Consider the following 18,850-nt stretch of genomic DNA (forward strand, 5'->3'; position numbering starts at 1 on the left):
CAATATGTTGCTTTGGTCAAGTATATGAAGAAAATCTTGCTTCACACAGGTGTGTAGTTGGAAAAGAAAGAAATATTTTAATAGCCTTTTTAGAGAATTATGAATATTCTTTGACACCACACTGCAATTTGACACGTGGCAGTTTCTTAAAGGTCAGTTGCATTGCGGAATCTGAAGCCATATTAATGAACATTATAAATTGTTACATTAAAACCCACTGGTCCATCCTGCACTTGAATGGATCTTTTTTCACTTATGCATGGTTTGTAACATCAACCACTGGCCATTTGGAAAATATTGACTTACTGAGTTATGTAATTCTTCTGAATGTTGACACATCTCATTACACAAGATCCAAGACAAACCCCATATATTTGTTAACATCACCATTAATCTCATCAGAAAAGTCATTAAGTATTGGGAAGCTGTCATGCTCACAGTGGCAGATGGAGGTTTTCCAAAACTCTAATGTTTGCTTGAAAGATCCGATTTTTTTCATTGGTCACAAACTGTCAGATATTTTTCTTAAAAGTGACAAGCTCACTTCATTAATTTTTAAGAACATGTGCCAAATACAACAGCTTGTTCATCAGTCCTGCTTTCATATAAAAATGGAGTTAAGTGAGGTGGGGAGGCTAGTTTAGCTTGCAACTCAAATGATCTCACCGGCGCTTTTCTCTGAAACAACCGTCATACGTTGGTACATAGCAGAATGGCTTTCTGTGTAATTTTGCCCCATCAGTGCAAATATCAACATGGTGAAAAAGGTAAATGATGTCTTACTATTGCAATGAACATAGTTTTGACCTTGTAGACCTCCTGAAAGCTTCTTGGGGTCTCTTACTAAGAACTGCTGCTAGAGAATGGAAAATCCTGGGGAGGAACATGGTCAAATATGCAATTTGGGAAGACCACTCTGACAGCAGCATGCACGGTGAGCCGGATGGGGGCAGCCTGGAGGCAAGGAGACAATGGCAGTGTTCCAGGAGAGAAGATGAGGGCCCTGAACTGGGACAGAGGCTGGATAAGAAAAGTCGTGAGTCCAGGATGACGCTCAGCGTCCATGACTGCATGGCAGGATTCCCTGCGGTGGGAAACTCGGGAGAAGGAGAGTGTGGGAGCACAGCACCTAGAGTCCAGCTTTGGGTAGGGGGACCCTGAGGTGCTGTCCACAGGGAGATGCCTGGAGAGAGCTGACTGTACGGATGAGATATGTATTTGGAAACTAAAACCAGAGGAAAAGATAACGTCTTGGAGGATAAGTCTAGAGCTGAGAACACAACCTACCTAAAGGCAGGCTTTAGTGACAAGGTAGAAAGAGGAACGCACACAGGAGACTGAAGGGGGAGGGTACAGCTCAGTGGTAGAGCAGCCTGCTCTGATGTGCACGAGGTCCTGGGTTCAGTCCCTGGTACCTCTATTAAAAAAATAAATAGGGCGCAAAGGAGACTGAGAGGGAATAATTTAAAAAAGGAGAATCACAGGAGCCTGGTCATGGAAATCAAGAGAGTGTTTCCAGATGACAAAGCTCAACAGGTGGCAAATGCTATAGAGACCTGAGAACTAAAAAGAGCCCCTGAAACCGAGACTCTGGGAAAGCCTGTCTATCACTGTATCTGTGGGCCTGGAGCAGCGCCTGGTTCCAAGGAGATACAAACACAGTCTTGTTGACTGAATAAATGAGTGAGTCCACTGGATATGGCCATTGAAGGCTGTCGGTCACCTTTATCATAGTGGTGCTATGGGTGCAGAGACATGAGTCTGGCAGCTGTGGATGGAAAGTGAATGAAAGGAGAGGGTGAATGCGCATTATTTTGGAGGGGGGACTTGGTTATCAAAGGAAGGGAAGCGATAAAGGAAGAGTTCGCAACTATCACAGGGTGAGGGGAGGCTTATATTTAAGTTGGGTCAAATTTCTTTTTTCAAGGATGAAGGAGACTTTTGAGTATGTTTTATAAGCTCTGGGGAAAGAGCCTTGAGGAAGGGAAAGGTTGACAATCATGATGAACCTGATCCTTTATTCGCAACTCCGTCTTCTGCAACCTCCTTAGTCCTCAAAGCCACAAATGTCTTGAAGAAAGTTTCTCCTTGATTCAAAGCGCATCTTGGGCGAACTTTTGGCTGCGCCTATCACCCACAAGGCAGGCACTGCTGAGAAATTATGTCCCCTACTGTCCCCTCCTGTGCTCACACCAGACTGTAACTGCTCTCCATCCTTCGCAGCCTGGGCCTCTCTGCCTCCCACCTGGATTTCAGGGCATCCCACCCAAGACGCAGACCAATGTCTAGCCTGAGTCCAGGCACAGGGACTACTTCCGGCTGTTGGGGAGTGCCTTCCTCTCTCTCACCCCCAGGCTCCGCTTCATCTCAGCCGGCTGAGCTTTCCACGCAGGTGTCCTTCCCTCCCTGTGCCTCCTGTATCAGCACATCCATCACAGTAGTTCCTGAATTCCTATGCACCACCCTGGCTTCCGCCACTAGGCTAGGAGCTCTGTCAAGGTAGGTGCTGCGTCTTGCTCCCCGGTATCCCCAGCGTCTAACACGTAGTAAGGCTAACTAAATGTGAGTTTCACAAATGAATGAATGAATGGGTATATTCCTTATCCTTTGTCATCCTGACTCTTCACGGAGGAAGAAGACCCAGGCAAAGCAGCAGACTCAGAACCCAAAGCTCCACTCTAGGTTGTGTGCCACTTCCCTCCAGGGTCCTCTTCTCCAGCTGCAGATTCAGGCTGCGAGCAGCCTGCAGACTTGGAGGCAGCGAAGACTACATCATAATAACCGTCTATTAAACTTCAAAGGGGGAAAAATTTAAAACATGAATGGAGCTAATTGCTGGCTGCCACAAATTGGTTCCTGGGCATTATAAATGGTTTAATAGTTGGTCTAGATAGCACTGTGAGGTAGGTGCCGTGTATAAATACAAACACAGAGAGACGCAGAGATAACTGACTGGAGGCTGTGACCTCATCAGGTCATGGCTCTACAGCCTAAAGGGAAGAATTTTAACTGTTCTGTGTGTTTGGCATAATTATCTGTCACAAAGTAGCCAAAAATGACTCTCTTGTTTAACAACTACGTTACCTAAAGACTGGAGTCAAGGTGAAACAGATGAAACAATTACTATCCTGGGCTGGGTGTCAGGATGCCTGCGGGTCAGGCCAGGCTCTGCACCCAGCTGTGTGCCCACAGTCACCTGTCTCTTTTACTCAGTACTCTTGGGTTCGTGCATTCACTTATTCGTTAATTTAATACTTATTATGAAGCACCCCCTGTATTTCTGGCACCACGCTACGGTACGGGGGATACCAAGAGAAATAAGGCTGAGCCCCTGATCTGTCGCAGTCCACTCGAAGGGAAACTGCAGAGAGCCTGAGGAATACGGCGTGACGGTGCTGCTGAGGTCTGTCCAGGCGCGAGGTGGGGGGCAGGAAGGGGTACGTGGAGCTGCTGGAGAAGACAGGTGGAATCTTGAGGGGGGAGGTCTTTGAAGAAGGCATTGAATGATTAGCAGGAGCTTGTCAGGCAGAGAAGAGAAGAAATGTCATTCAAAATAACAGGAACATGGAATCAAAAGTATCTGAAAAGTGCTGAGGGCACAGTGAGTGTTAGATGGGAGTAGTTAGACTGTGAGGGACCGCCTGGGGTCACTTAGTCGTGGAGAGGTGTCTGGGTGGCCTCTCCGAGGCTATAAGGCAGTGGGTCTCAAACTGGAGGGAGCACCAGCATTACCTGGAGGGCTTGTTAACACAGATTGCTGGGCCCTTCCCCCAGATGGGGCAGGTCCACGGAGGGCCTGAGGACTGGTGTCTCTAATAAGCTCTCGGGTACCGAAGATGACCTAGAAGGGACGGTGGGTTCAAACCCAGACTGTGCCATACCCTGACGGCATGATATTACCCAAGTCACTTCATCTCCCTGAGCTTAGTCTCAGTTTCCTCCCCGGTGAAATTGGGGTTATTGAAACCTGCCAGGCAGCGTTTCTTCTGGCGGCTGAATTAAGGGAGAGAATGTGTGCATGAGCTCTTGGGATACAGTAAGTGCGAAGCAGAAGTGCTGAAGATCTGTACATGCACACATACAGACACACCTGTTAGCACTTCCAGTAGCACCAACACCCTGTAAGACTCTTAATGAATCCAAGAGGCTTGTCCAGCCTGTTGAGTGGTTGCTATGCGTGTGTGAGAGACAGGGAGAGTGAGACAGAATATATGAGTGGCAAAAGGAGGCTGAAGTTAATTCCACTTTTACCTTTGAGTTCTGTTCTCATTTCTGATAACATTTTAGAAGGTTTCTAAATTAAAACAGATTAGAGGTTAGAGACATTTTGTTAGGGATTTCTCCTCACTATCAAAAATCTTTCCTGGGGCCTTTAGGGACTTCTGGGGTTCTCTGTGGAATATTTGCACCGCTTTCCACAAGCCCAGAAACAGGCAGGGATTGATCAGGCTCGGACTGAATGCATCCAAGTCCTCTAAACCAAATGAATGTCTAGCCAGTTCTAGGAAACTTTTTCTTAACCTTGGTTTAATTCTCCACCTCCAGGGTATTGCCAGGCCCGTTTAAAGAGCTCTTTTAACTGAATATGATTGAAGTTTTCCTCTCATCAGGAAGGGCCGCAGAGGCTGTAACGTGCTATTCTGGAGAGCGCTGGCAGGCACTGCCTGGAACTGGCAGGCTATCGGCTTACCCACACGTGAACAATTGCCCGCGTGGCGTGCTTAATCGCAGCAGCTTCACCGCGGAAAAAGAGAAACAGTACCCTTCCCGTCTTGTCCCAAGGAAAAGAAAGGAGACATCCACCAATTTGTAAGAGGGTAATTTCCTAATTAACCCCATGAAGGTTGTTATTTCTGGTGGGTCCTTAAAGCAGGTGAAATTTGATCCTCTCTTTAGTGATGAGAAATGTTAGTGTAGGATCAGGTTTTCACAGAGTGTCTCCCTCTACAGCTGAAGGAGTCATCCGCTAATCTCCTCCAGGCATCCGTGGAGGCAGCTGGCGTGGGCAGAGGAAGGTCCCCGAGTGGAGAGCCCAGAGCTGGAGCACTTCAGGTTGATCACAACGGGGTTGTTTAATTACTTGGAAAACCTTCCTCCTGAGTGCGAGGAGGCCCCAGCAGAACACATGACTCATAGCATACTAACTTCTGAATATTTTAGAAATGAAAGTTGCCTCAGTTTTCAGCTACCATTAAATTCCCCTCAAGGCGTCTTGTGAAAACAGGAGGGGTGTTCTGGTAGTGATTACCAAATCACAACCAGTCCTCAGCCACACTTGGGGCACTCCCAGAATGTTGCCTGCTCCTCAGGAAAAGAAACTAACTTTTCCAGAGGACCCACCACGTGGCGTGTACCAGAGTTTTTCCTTCCACTACCTCCCTGACTCTTCACAACAACCCCATGAAGCAGGTGCAACAGCTACTATTTTAAAGTGGGGAAAGTGAAGCTCAGGGTCTAACTACCCCAACTGAGGAGCTGAGGAACAGTGCTCAGTCTCACCCCATCACAGCGTTTGCTTCCACAAGGGGGAGGCCACCATGGCAGCGCGCTCCAGGCAGAGCCCCGATCCTCCGCTTTCCTGTCTTCCCCTCCATCTTACAGCTGTGGGTCAGCAAGCAGGAGACGGGGAAACAGAGCGGCCAAGGGGAGAAGGTTTAAAACTGGGAGCAGGGAAGAAAACTCGGTACCACCTGGATGTGGAGAAGGCTTGGCCTTGGAGGGAGAGCCAGGACTGGTACCAAGAAGAGCCAAGCAGGTGAGATGCGGCTTTGTTCCCCACGCTACACCAGTTCCAGAATGCCCTTCCGCCAGCCCCGGGATCCGGTCATTAACTCAGCAACTATTCCCTAAGCACCTTCTAAGTACCAGGAACGCTGCTGTGCACTGGGGAGATCGCAGCGAACAACCGCACGCAAATCCTCCCTCAAGGAGCCGCCATTCTAGGGGCTTCTATCCAGCCGCTTCAGGCCATCTTAGGAGGCCTAGGGGCCCCTATTAAGGCGTCCCCTTCCGGGTTCTATTTAGACGCACTCGCGCGCCCTGCCCGCCGCCTCGCAGCCCCTTCTCGTGCTCACGCACACAGGGGCTCGGATACGCGCTCAGCACGCACACGTGCGCACAGCGCCCCGCCCGCCGCCTGGCAGCCGCCTCTCGTGCTCACGCGCACACACGCGTACGCACACGGGCTCATATACGCGCTCACGCGCACGCCCTGCCGGGCGCGCAGGTGCGGGCGGCGCTCCCTGGCGGGGGAGGAGGGCAGGAGGCCGGCGCGGGGCTCGCCTGCGCTCGCACAGCCGCACTTTGCGCCGATGTGCCGCGCGGGTCCGCCCGGGGCGAGCGCGGGCAGGCGGGGCAGCGTCCCCGCACCGCAGGGGCCTCGCCGGGCTGCCGGCTCCCTTCTCGGCGATTCCGTCCGGGCGGCCGGATGGGAGGAGCGGGCAGGTGCGCAGAGCGCGGGGCTGGGCCAGGCGGGGGGGGGGACAATGATCAAGCACTTTGGGAACAGCCTCGGCCCTGGGTCTGTGGCCGAAACTTGGGCTCAGGGCCCTGAAACGAGGCCGAGGGCCCGGCCCTCGGGGCTGTGGGTTAGCGCCTCTTCCAGGGCGTTTCAGGCGGCGGTCTGCGCGTTCCCACGGAGCCGCCGCCGCCTCTGCCCCCAAACAGGCTCGGTTCTTGCTGGAGCGCCTCTCAGCTGCGCTCGGATCTGGGGCGGCTCCCTCCCCGCCAGCTTGGTTTCCTTGGGCCAGTCAGTACTTCTGAGCAGTTGCCCTTAGGCCGTTCTCACCTCCCTGTCCTGCCGAGGAGAGAGACGAGAGTGGCTAGGCAGCAGGGGGTCCCCGTCCTTGGTCAGGATCCCTGGCTCGGTTCAGAAAGCCCGGCTACGAAGGGCCCGGTCCATGTGGAGGGTATCCGTTCTGTCCCCAAGCGATCGGGGTAGTCGTGCTTTTGGGGTAGGGGGTGTGGGTGGGGAGAGGCAGGCTTCTCAGGCACCCCCCGTGGATCAGTGTCTGCAGCTGGACAAAGAGAACTCAGGTGAACCTGAGCGGGGAGCCACGGACCCGGCACCTGGGAGAATTTCCCGCATCACCTGTCCGTTGGCGCCGGTTCCTCTGACTCTCCTCACGCAGAGACTTCCCACAGTGACTGTGTTAGACGTGTATTGCCATCCTCGTTTCACGGGAGGAGAGCGACTCTCAGAGGGGTTAAGTGACTTGATAAAGTTCGTGTATAGCTAACGTGGGAGGCGAAATAGGACAAGCCAGACCACCTTCAAGCTAGCTTTAATTACCAGGAGGAATTCATTCTCCTGGTTCTTGCAAAGCAGGATAAGTTTGGGAATTAGGATGCACTTTCTCTGCTCCAGACTTGCCGCTTTCGCCTCTGCCCTATAAACAGGCCTTCTACCCCCTGGATTTCTCTCAGAGCTTCTCTAACTTGGAATGCTGCCCCCCGTGCGACTCCTACACACCCGTCAGGGCCCAGCTGACAGACCTCTTCCCGCACGAGCCTTTTCTTCTCCCTCAAGCCTTCCTCCATCGCCTTTTACTCTACTCCAGCGCTTACATTCTGTGCCTTAAGCTCTAACCCTGCACTGTACGGCTGCCTCTTATCATTCTCTCATTCATTCACGTTCATCTGTCTTATTCCAACAGACTGACCTCCATAAGGGCAGGGACCATGGCAAAGGGATTTCCCTTTTTTACCCCATGGTTTCCAGCTCGGTGCTAGGCACCAAGTCGCTCTCAGTGTCTTTCGTTTGGCTGATTGACCAGACACATTCTCAATCAGGCCTAATATGGGTCATGAGTTTTTGCTACCAGACTTGAGGGGTGGTACTATTGGGCTTACAGCTATTAATCAGCTAGCAGCAGCTCCCCCTCACTGGGTGGCTTGCCCGCCTGGTTCCTCCGGACTGTCAGGAAAGATTGCACCTGGATTCCCCGGGAAGGAGAGACAGAGCCCCATTGTGTTCTCTGTTCACGCGAAGACACTCAAGGACTGCTCAGCTCAGGGGCTGCTGCTTTAACCGTGCCCATGGTGTGCGGTGATGGAGGGGGCCTCAGTGAAATGCAGACAGCTAGGTACACAATGTGAAAGATCTGGTCTGAAACTGGAAGAGAACGGACAAACAGAAGGTGAATGAAACCCTTTTGGAGGAGTAGTTTTGTGTTTTGTGTTTTGTGTTGAGGGTTTTGAGTTGGTTCAGATCCATCATCTGAAGCCAGGTCTTTTCCCCGTCACCTCAGCATACGTAGTGTTCCTCTCAACCTGGCAGCTTATGACGTGCTTGCACATTCATCACCTCATTTACTCCTCACAAAACTGTGAGAGGGAATAATAGCAATAACAACAATGTTTATGAAATAATCTATTTAATAACCAGTATGTCCTAGGCGCCCTTCTGAGGACTTTACGTTAAGTCATTTGTTCCTTCCCGTTTTACAGGCGCAGAAACAGACACTGAGTGCCAGCAGTGTGTGCTGGTGGGGATGTCCCCAAGGCAGGCGTGAATCCAGATTCTTTAATGATGAGAGCGCCCTGGAAAAGAAGAAGATGCTCCGAGTAAGGAAGCCAACGTTGACCACCTGCTCTGCCTGGTAGTCAGGCAGCTTTGTGAGCTCACCTCTTCTTCACAATAACCTTTAAGCTTTCAGTGATAGTTATTGTTGCAGCTGTCAGGTGGGTGGTTTGTACCCAGAATGGATTTTAAGGATGAAGGAAAAGTTTATGGTTAGAAAAGGGGAACTTTTGAAAGCATGGCAGAGGCACCCCTTCACTGCCCCTTTTTCTCACCTAATCTTCACGATAACCTTTAAAGTTATTGTGTTGTGACCTGCCCCCACATTTGGAGAAACTCAGTCTCACTGGGTCAGCTGGCTGCCACAGGCACCCAGCTACTGTGTGGCTGAGCCAGGATCCAAAGCCAGGTCTGTGGGCTCACATGCCCATGCTCTCCACGCGCTGCGCAGAGTGCCTGGGATGGCTTAGCCTCCTCTGGCTCTTTGTTTCTCCTTGGGGTGGGGGAGGCAACGTTTATTTCACTGGCTGGGCAGGTGAGATCTTTATCGCCCTTAAAAAACAAGTATTAAATCTCTAATTGTATGTGGTACCGAGCAGAGCACTGAACTATTCTGTATACAAAAGTAATTGTCAAGTGCACAGAGTCTCTGCCTCTCTGGGAGCAAAGGCTCCCCAATGCGTGAAGGGGGCAGGATGGCCTGAAGAGCAAGGGCCCCAGAGTGCTCCCTCCTTGACAGAGGTGTGTCCCGGCTGACAGGGGGAGGTGGTCCGGGGTGTGGGAGCAAAACGCTCCCAAATCCGTACCCACTTCTGGCCAGTGCCTTTGAGCGGTTAAGACTAGAGGCAGGTGGAGTGGGTTTGAAGCCTTCTTAGTAGCTGTGTAGGCCTGGGCGAGTTCCAGACCCGCTCTAGGCGTCATTGCCCACCTGTGGGATCGGACTGAACCCGAGCCACCCTGTTAAATGAGATACGCTTAGTGTCCTTAGTACAGCGCCCAACATACACTGAGTTCTTAGCCATTGGTAGTTACTGTTACAGCTGTTGGGTAGGTGGTTTGTACCCAGAATGGATTTTAAGGATGGAGGAAAGGTTTGTGGTTAGGAAAGGGGGACTTCTGACTGCATGGCAGAGGTACCCCTTCACTGCCCCGTGGCTTGGTGGCTGTCCCAGGCAGTGAGGCCCTGTGTTTCCTACCCACTCCTCCTGAGATGGTCAGCGGCTTGGCCGTTCTGGAACAGCCCCTCAAATGTCTGTCTCATATTCAGTGACTGGCCTTTGGTTCTTTCTTTCTTTTTTAAACGGAGGTGCTGGGGATTGAACCTAGGACCTCGTGCATGCTAAGCATGTGCTCTGCCACTGAGCTAAACTCACCCCCCAGCCCTGGCCTTTAGTTCTTTGTTCTGGAGAGGTGTGGGGCTCTAGAAGGCAGGAGACACGGGGGAGAGGTGACAGGCAGCACCCCGAGCCCAGGTGAACGGCACACGGTAGGAGTTCGGTACGTGCTGCTGGGCTGGGGTGTCCGGGGCCCCGTCCCCCCAGACCCACCGAGGGGGCTGCCGTCCTGGCAGTACATGCTGCGGAGCTAAGGGCAGAGCCGCAAACCACATCTGGGTGCGGATGGGCTGCACGGCAGGTGGAACGCTCCAAGGTGTGCCTCTCAGCCTGGGAGAGTCCCCGGAACACGCACCCTCTGCTCGCCCGAAGCTGGACGGGGAGTGACCCAGGGCACACGCTGCGGAAACTCAATTTTGTTTCCTCTTGGCCGAGCCCCTGTGCAACACAGACTTCGTGCTTAATGGCCTGGTGGGGGTGCAGGGGGGGATCTGCAGAACTAAGAAGGAAAAGATTAAACTCATAATAAAACCAAACCCAAACATCACCGCCCTCCCTCTCCTTACATACGCCAGCCCTTACATATGCCCGTGAGCTGACTCCCAGCCAGTTCCCCTCCCAGGCAAATAATATTTATTCCAAAAGGCCCTGACACACCGGGCCAGAACTAGACAATGCTTGATTGTTCCTTCCTTCCCCCTGCGGCAAACGACGGACTGGAGAAAAGGGAAAGGAGCAGCAGGCCTCTTTCCCCGTGGGACCGGCTCCGGGAGCTGTCAAAACAAGCCAGATAGGGGCAGGGGAGGGCGGCGGGCCCGGATTAGCGCTGCTGCTGCTCCCCGACCTGCTCGGAAAGTTTCGCTCTTTTACCCAAGTTCCTGGCAGCTGTGGCCACTTAAACGGCTTTTACTTCCATTAAAGAGGAGAGTCATGAAGTCACGGAGCTTAATGAGGCTCTGAAGGGCCTGGTAGTCACTCCTCATTGAAAAGTGCCAATTCATTGCCTGGTGGATAAAACCCCAGGAGATTCTAAGTCACAGGTGAGGTGCCCTGTGGCTGGGGATTGACGGCTGACCCCCGCGTGACCCCAGGCCGAACAGCAGGCTGTGTGAGTGAAGACTCCAGCACTTCTGATGCGGGGGGGAGGGGGGTGACCACGCCGAGAGGGTTGCTTTGCTGGCCTCCCAGATTCTCGGCTGCTTTCTGGGCTCCAAAGATCCAGAAAGTTCTCTCCGTCATCGGTCCTTCTCAGTCAGATGCTTGTTGAAGGCCAAGTCCGTGCGTGCTGTCCCGAAGTGTGTCCCTCCTGAGCCAGGCGGCCGCCGTCGCGGGCTGGGCTGAGCAGTTAGCTCTGCTGTCCCCCCTCGACGTGAGGGGGTTTGTTCGTTGCTCCTTTGAACAGTGCCTGGCCCGGTGCTTGTAGAATCAGAAGAAAGAGGAGAAGGGCCCGAGAGCCTGTCCCTGGCCTGTTTCACGGAGGCTAGAAGGCAGTCAGGAGAAGGGTGGAGAGGTCGGGCTGAGGCCGTTCTCAGCAAAGGAGTGCTTTCCTTCCTTCAACCAGCAGTTTCACTCTTGTCTCCGGGCTGGACTGGGGGATGGGCTGCATCTGCCCAGAACCGTGAGCACGAAGACATGGGAACTGGAGCGGGGCAGTTGCCTAAGAGGGGCATTTAGAGGACGAGTGGCAGCTCCCGGGGGTGCTCGGCTCCCTGTGTGTAACCCCGTGGTGGGGGCCGTGAGCCTCACGGCTGCCCCATGGATGGCCAGCCTCCTAGAAACACTGCTCCTTACAAGAATTGGGATTGGCTCTGTGATCTGGGACCCTGGCTGGGAAAGTTGGATAACTGACAGTCTGGCTTATCCCGTGGGGATTACTCAGCCTGTAAAAGCCCTATTTGTTAAGGGAGGGGCAGATCCCTAACCCATCTGTTGACACCTGGACCGCAGAGCAGAGGGAGCTGCACCTCTTTGCCCATCCCAGCACCCCCTGTGGCACTCCCTGCCAAGCTGCTGTAGTTGCTGGGAAGAACACCTGGTGGGCGAGGGACGGGAGAGCCGCCCGCCGGCAGCTGCCACCTCTGCCCAGAGCCATGATCGTCACTCGGAACGGAAGGCCCAGACAGGAGGCCTGAGAACTCTGCGCCAGACACGTCTTCCTCAGAGGCCTGCCCCCGAGTGGGCCTGACCGTGTCGGTGAGACCAGGCGTATCCGCTCCCAGAAGCTGGCTCTCCAAGAACCTCTCTGAGATTTCCCAGCATTTCTGTCCATGGCTGTGTTAATTTTGGCTCCAAGACCAAATGAGTCGAAGATTCGGGGGTTTTGAGTCTTACGTTACAGGTCTGAGCCGGGCGCACCACCCCTTCTCTCCTGGTGTCGGAGGATAGGAGAGCAGAGCGGAGAAGCTGGCTAATGTTTGAGTTGGTGCTTTACCTCGTTTCAAGGTGCCGTCAAAGAACAGATAGTTATTGTAAGAATGTCTGGCATTGGGAAAGAGTAGGGTCAGTGCTTAAGAGATGCAGGCTCCAGTGCTCACTCTGGCATGAACCAGCTGTGTGACCTTGAGCAGCGAGTTAGTCTTTCTGAGCCTCCATTTCCCCACCAGGAGACAGGAAACTGGGCTGACGTCTCCCAGAGCCCCTTCCAACGCCAACATTTTACAATTACACAGCTACTAACCTCAGTACTGACATCCTTCATTTGCAAAGAAAATGCCACTCGCAGCCCCCGGGAGGACGTGTGCTGTGAGAAGTTCTTCCTGCTGTGTGGACGGATCTGCGGAGCCCCCCCCCGCCCCCGCCAGCCCGAGCCCTCTGTCTGCCTTGTTCCTCCTGCTGTCCTCTGCAGTCTCTGGGAGGGGGCCATCCAGTGGCCGCGCCAGGCTGGGAGGGCTGGGGCTCCGTTCCGACCTCAGGAGCTGACATGCCAGGTGGCTGCAGGCCGACCTGGCTTCCCTGAGCCTCACCAGCTAATGGCACAAAGAGCCCTCCCTGGCAAGGTGCTTCGGACGCTTCAGCGGAGGAAGCAAGAGGAGCCTGAAGCAGCCTCGCTGTGGAGGCCGAGTATGGAAGTCCCGCAGCCTTTGGGGGCCAGCGGACCTCTACCAATGGGCCACACGCTCAGTGGGGCTTAGCCTCCCAGTGTGCATGGAACTCAGGCCGCCCGGGAGGCGCTGGGCGACTTGCCCGCGTGCATTGTGAGCTGGGATCAGGACGCCCTCTTCTCGGATTAGTTCTGGGCCCATTTGGCAGCATCTTGCTGGGACGGTAAATGGCTCTGCAGTGCCTTTCAGTGAGTTCTTTGCAACCTCACGCATCAGGCCTTGGAGAGCTCTGCTTCTGTCAGCCGACTCGGTGTGGCTGCCTTGCTGGCAGCTGCTGGGTCACACAGGCAAGGCCCATTACCAGCTGGATGGCTTTCCTGGACCCACCTTTCCGGGTTAATGAACTCACAGGTTTAATCCGAGAGCTCCTGCCTCCTCTTGTGCCTTCACTTCCTTCCCATGCCACCCCCCGGCTTCTGGTCCTCAGGCTGGAGCTCTTGAGCTGGGAAGCAGTTAGCCAGCTCACATTTCAAGACTCTTCCTAGAACAAGTCAAGCAGTGGCCTGATAAGCCAGGAATGAAGGGGTCCCTCTCTGCAAGAAACCCTTGAAAGGACATGAGTATTAATGGGGAGGCTCCTTGAGAGTCATTTAGAATTATCTGTAAGTTACCAAATCTGCTGAGTTCTCTCCAGCCTCTGTGGTATCAAGTGGGCGTTTCCTCTGCCCAGAATCTTCTTCCATTCCCACCTGCCTGGTTAATTCTTACCTGGTCTTTAAGATTCACTTCCTCCAGGAAGTGAACCATTCATTAAGTGTTCATTAAACACCTAAGGGGCATCAGGAACGATTCTAGCAGGATACAATATCCAAAATTCCAGCCTTCGTAGAGATTACCGTGAAGCAAGGGCAGACAGACCACATAAAGTATCAGCTGGTGATATGTGCAGTGAAGAAAAATAAAGCCAGTTAAGAGGACAGGAGGAGGGGTAAAGGAGTGGGATTTTGGTCAAGAAAGCTCCCTGAGGCAGCAACATTTAAGCAGGGGCCTTAATGAAGGTAAGGAGGAGCCATGTGGCTATCGAAGAACTTCAGGTAGAAGAAGCAGTAAGTGCAAAGACCCTGAGGCAGAAGTGGGTTTGGTATGTTTAGGGAAAGCAAGGATGGAGCTGGAGGTGAGTGAGTGAAGGGCAGGCAGAAAGTTGAGAGAAGTAATGGCGACAAGGTCACATGGGGCCTCCTTGACCCCTGGAAGGACTCTGACTTCCTCTGAGAAGCCATCTGATGTTTTTAAACAGAGGGGTGACATAATCAGACTCGGGCTTTAATAAGATCATTCTGGGTGCTTTACAGAGAACAGACCACAGGGAACTTGGGTGGAAGCAGGCAGATCAGCCAGGAGGCAGCGTCAGTCATCCAGGCTGAAGACAGTCATGGCTTCAGCTAGGGCAGCGGCTATGGAGATGAAAAGGGGTGGTTAGAATCTGGAAATACTCTTATGAGCCAGCAGGATGCTAAGAGATGCAGGAAAAACAGAAGAGGGAAGGATGGCACTAAAGTACTTGGTTAGAATAATCGAGAATGGAGTTGCATCAACTGAGATAAAGATGATTAGGAGTGAAGCAGGTTTGGGGGCTGGGGAAGATCAGAAGTTCAGTTTTGGATAAGTGAGGTTTGAAATGCCTGTTAGATATCCAAGTGGACAGTAGACAGAAGGTGAGCCAGTCTGGGAGTGGTCAGACTTGGCGATGTGAATGTGGGGTTGCTGATACATGGATTGTATTTAAACAGGAAGGATGGATAAGATCGCCCAGGGAACAAAAGCAGTCCAAAGACTGAAGTTTGGGGGCCTCAACTCCTAGAGGTCAAAGGAGTCAGGAAGATGCTGAAGGAGACTGTGCAAGGTTAGCAAGTGATGTCCTGGAAGTGACGTGGAGAAAGTGTGTCTTGGAGGAGAGGTGATTGTCAAGTGTAGCTGAGATGTCAAGGACTAGGGGTCGACTGTTGAATCTGACAGCTCAGAGGGCGCTGGTGGTCGTGTCCAGAGCAGTTTCAGTGGTTCAGGAGAGACCTGCAGAGAGAAAATTCATACGAACCACTCTTGAGGGATCTTGCTAGAAAGGTGATCAGAGAGATAGGTCACAAGATGGAGGAAAATGTGGGTCAGGGCAGTTTTTTAAATGAATGGAATTAACTTATTAATTAGTTAAGGAACTATGGGGCCATTGACATGAATTTTGAGAGCTTAGCCTAGGGCTAGGAGAGGAGATTGGGATAAGTTTTTCCATCTTTTCCCCGCAACTCCCGTCACCCAGTTATGTCTTCTGTCTTTCACTAAATGGTGAGCGATGTGTTCATTTTTGTATCAACTTCTTATGCAGATTTCTAGTCTCTCTGGTATTGAGCAGACCAAGGAGACCAGCTGCCGCTCTATATTGGCTGCATATGTAGCATGCCACGTCATCTCTTCTCTGGAAGACTGACATTTGGCCATCTAAATCATTGGACGCATTGATGATGCCTTGTTCATGTATTATAATGTAATCTGATAATTATATGGTGAAGTGATGCATCAGTTCCAGGGGAGGCATAATATGGTTTACAGTATTTTACAGTAATCAATAAATATGTTGCTTCAAGGAACCATTTAGTCTTTAAGTGTCAGATTCTTAACCTTTTTGTGAATATTCATACAGTGACTAATGTATGATGGAGCGCGCACCAGAAGACATGCCTTCTCCACTCCTTAGAACCCATACAAATGCCTGATCGTGTATTATAAACTTGAGGCGAATTCTAGAAGAGTGTACTGGTCACCCACAACATCAGTACCATAAATAGTAACATTAACGTGGGAAGGGCTCATGTTAGAACTGACTGGAGATGATTTTTCTTCTCGTAACAAGACCCACGGTTTCCCTTCAGAACCTCTCAACAACAGCACACAAATAGGCATCACTTTCCCCTTTGCATCTTGGTAGAGTAGCGGAAAAAAAACAAACCCCACGAGCTTTGGGGTCAGTCAGATCTGTATTAAAATCCTTAGTTTGCTGTTTGCTGAGACCGTAAACAAGTTACTTCTGTGAGCTTTGGTTTCCTCACCTGTAGAACAGGGATGGTAACCCCGACATCACAGTGTTGTTATGAAGTGCGACTTAAATAGAGGATCAGTGTCAGCCGCCTGGCGTGGGGTCTGTCATGGGACAGATGACAGTAGCGCTGAGTGTAGTTGGCAGTGTGCACTGTGGTGGCCAGGGTGGCAGCAGAGCTGGCAGTGATGGGTGTGTAGCCTTCCCGGGGTAACAGTGTTGATACTTCCTCTGTGCCCTAATCCTACCGGCAGATGGAAACGGGCGTGTCCCTCGTCCACGTCGTTCATCCATGTTGGCTTCGTGCCTTCCTTTAATAATTTTTTTATTGAGAGCCTTGAAAGTTCCAAGCAACGAAGTCCCTGCCCTCTCAGGGCTTATGTACTGGTGAATTTTGGGAAAAGCTCTGTGTCACCCCAGATTTAATAGAGTTCTTTCTTATTCTCCATCTTTGTTGCTTTAAATGACCACCCAGACTCTAGCCAGACCTGCTCCAGGTAGGAAGAAACTGAGGCAGCTTGAGTCGTTTATAGCCACACACCAGCCACTAGGGACTTCCTTCCTGTGCCAGGAGCCAGCCAGCTTGGACTCCGATTTCCTCCAAGGCGATTTTCCTTTTTTCTCTGAGTGGGAGGAGTGTTCCCCCCGATGAAGGTATGAATTCGGGTCTCTCTTCCGTGTAACCGGGATTTGGGGCAGACTGAGAATCACCACTTTGGGCTGAAGTTGTCACATAACTCAATGCTTTGTTGTCGACTTTTACAGGAAAAATAAAAAAGAGGAAAAAGCTAGGCGCCTCTGCGGCAGAGAGTGGGGAGGAGGCCGGGCCAGGGGACGGGGACAGAAAGGTGGACCCGTAGAGCGTGGGCTCCGTTTGAAGTCCCTGTGCTCCTGGAAATGGATCATGACAGTATTTCATAAAAAGTTAACCGTGTAGTTGCAGGTGATCGCAGCCAGGTGTTTCTCTGCTCAGGTCTCAGACCCGAGTCCCCTGGCTGTCAGCGTGAGCGGAGTCAAACTGCAGCCCTGTCAGTGTGCGCAGTGACGAGGTGGCAGGAACTGGTTTGACACCACCATGAACCCTTCACCTAGAACTCAACTCAACCCTAGGGATTTCTGAGCTGTCGAAGGAAGTTTGATGACTTTCTTTGCTTAATCGGGCCCTGTTAAGCTCCCTTGAGGCTAAGGAGGGAAGAAGGGGCGATGGATTTTGTGTCTTTCTGTGGGAAGGTAAATTTCCAAAAGCAACAGCCCTTCCTCCAAATAAATGTGTAATTACAAAATAAATACGGTGTTCTCTCTTTGTAAAACTCGTGTCAGAATGCCCTCCGGAGTGCCTTCTTCCAACTAAAACACTGACCCTCCTTTATAGAAATTCTGGAATCTAGCAAAGTAACAATATTCACAGTAGTTTAAATACATGTATTAAATCAAATTAGGTTTCCCTGGTTCTGCCTCCTCATTTCTTTGTTACCTGTCATTTACTTCCAATATGCACTGGTGGCTGCTAGGCACTCAGGGAAGATCTGTCCCAGTGCCCATAAAATAGCGGCTCTGTTTCTCTGACTTGGTGCCCACAGGGACGTCAGAACAGGAAGGTACATCTTTAACTGAACACCAGTGATGAAGGACTCAGCGAGCTCTCTGTTTCGCCAGCCCTTAAGTCAACAGTCTCATTCTTCGGCACGCGGTCTCCTGAGTGATAACTGCTGCTCTTCCCACAGGTAAGTTTTTCTAGGGAACAAATAGTTCAGTATTCAGTAACTTTGGTCAGACAAAGAGCACCTCAGGCCCTTCCCCCTACCCGATTCCAGGGGAAACTGCAAATCAGTTCCACCGGAACAGAAAATCATTGTATTAAAATCAAGGTGATTACGTCCCCTTCCCCCGAAAGGAACAGCATTCTGTCATATATGGAGGTAATACCAGGTGGTGGTTAAAATCCTGGACTCTGGAGTCGGACCTGGATTTGGATCCCTGCTTTGGGCCGGTCACTACCCACGTGACCTTGACCATGTAGCGTGGCTGCTGTACGCCTGCCTCAGGGGGCATTGCTAGACTTGTGTGAATGAGACAGTATGTTGCAGTGTTTTGATGATAGCTAGTGCTCGGTGGTTTAAAAGAAAACTATGTTGATGGTGGTGATTATAGCTGACATCAATATGAGCAGCCAGCAGGGATTCACACAGAGAATAAGAATTTTCTGCTCTAGGGAAAGAGAAAAAAAATCGGTTCCCATCACAAAAGACCACGTATTATATGACTGCGTTTACCTGTGTATGAAATGTCCAGAGCAGACAAATCCGCAGAGACAGAGTGGATTAGTGGTTGCCTACGGCTGGGGGGTGGGGTATGGGGAGATATGGGGGAGTGACTGCTAATGGGTACAGAGTTTCTTTTCGGAGTGATGAGAGCTTAAATTGGTTTGTGGTGATGGTTACACAACTCTGAATACACTAAAAACCGCTGGATTGTAGACCTCACGTGGGTGAATTGTATGGGAAATGATTGATGTCTCAATAAGGCTGTTATTAAAAAATATATTAGCTCCCATTTATTGCTCAGTTAACCTTTGTAATAGCTCATGGTTTTACACTACAGTCAAGAAAACTGAGTTTAAGATGTGTTAAGCAGCTTAACCTGGCCCATGTGAGCGGCATGCAATGGACCCAGGATTTGCCATTGATTGATTTGACTGGATCTTAGTTTGAGAGAATCAGATTGATCGTAATCATTGGTTCATGGCACGTTATTCCCTTTGGTCCACCGAAGGCCATCTTTTCTTTCACTTGATTTTAGGTATGTCTGCATGCTGAATGATGGACATGTCTGACCCCCGCCGCCCAAGCCAAGGCCAGAGCGTTAC

At 51.4% G+C, this 18,850-nt stretch overlaps 1 long non-coding RNA gene across 4 annotated transcripts in view; it reads left to right on the plus strand.

Moving 5' to 3' along the window:
* Positions 1 to 455: 455 nt before the first annotated feature.
* Positions 456 to 18,850, plus strand: part of LOC106729238 — a 74,361-nt gene continuing 55,966 nt past the window's right edge. The window contains exons 1-5 of one of the 4 annotated variants that reach the window (XR_004316949.1): positions 456 to 4,817; positions 4,951 to 5,052; positions 5,602 to 5,755; positions 8,449 to 8,565; positions 17,565 to 17,708. This is a non-coding gene — a long non-coding RNA (uncharacterized LOC106729238). Of the gene's footprint in view, positions 4,818 to 4,873; positions 5,053 to 5,601; positions 5,756 to 6,319; positions 6,445 to 8,019; positions 8,139 to 8,448; positions 8,566 to 17,564; positions 17,709 to 18,850 lie in introns of those variants that run through there. The other 3 variants (XR_004316948.1, XR_004316950.1, XR_004316951.1) reach the window with 3 other exon arrangements.

The sequence above is a fragment of the Camelus ferus genome, chromosome 33 (assembly GCF_009834535.1).
Source record: "Camelus ferus isolate YT-003-E chromosome 33, BCGSAC_Cfer_1.0, whole genome shotgun sequence".
Classification (NCBI taxonomy): Eukaryota; Metazoa; Chordata; class Mammalia; order Artiodactyla; family Camelidae; genus Camelus; species Camelus ferus.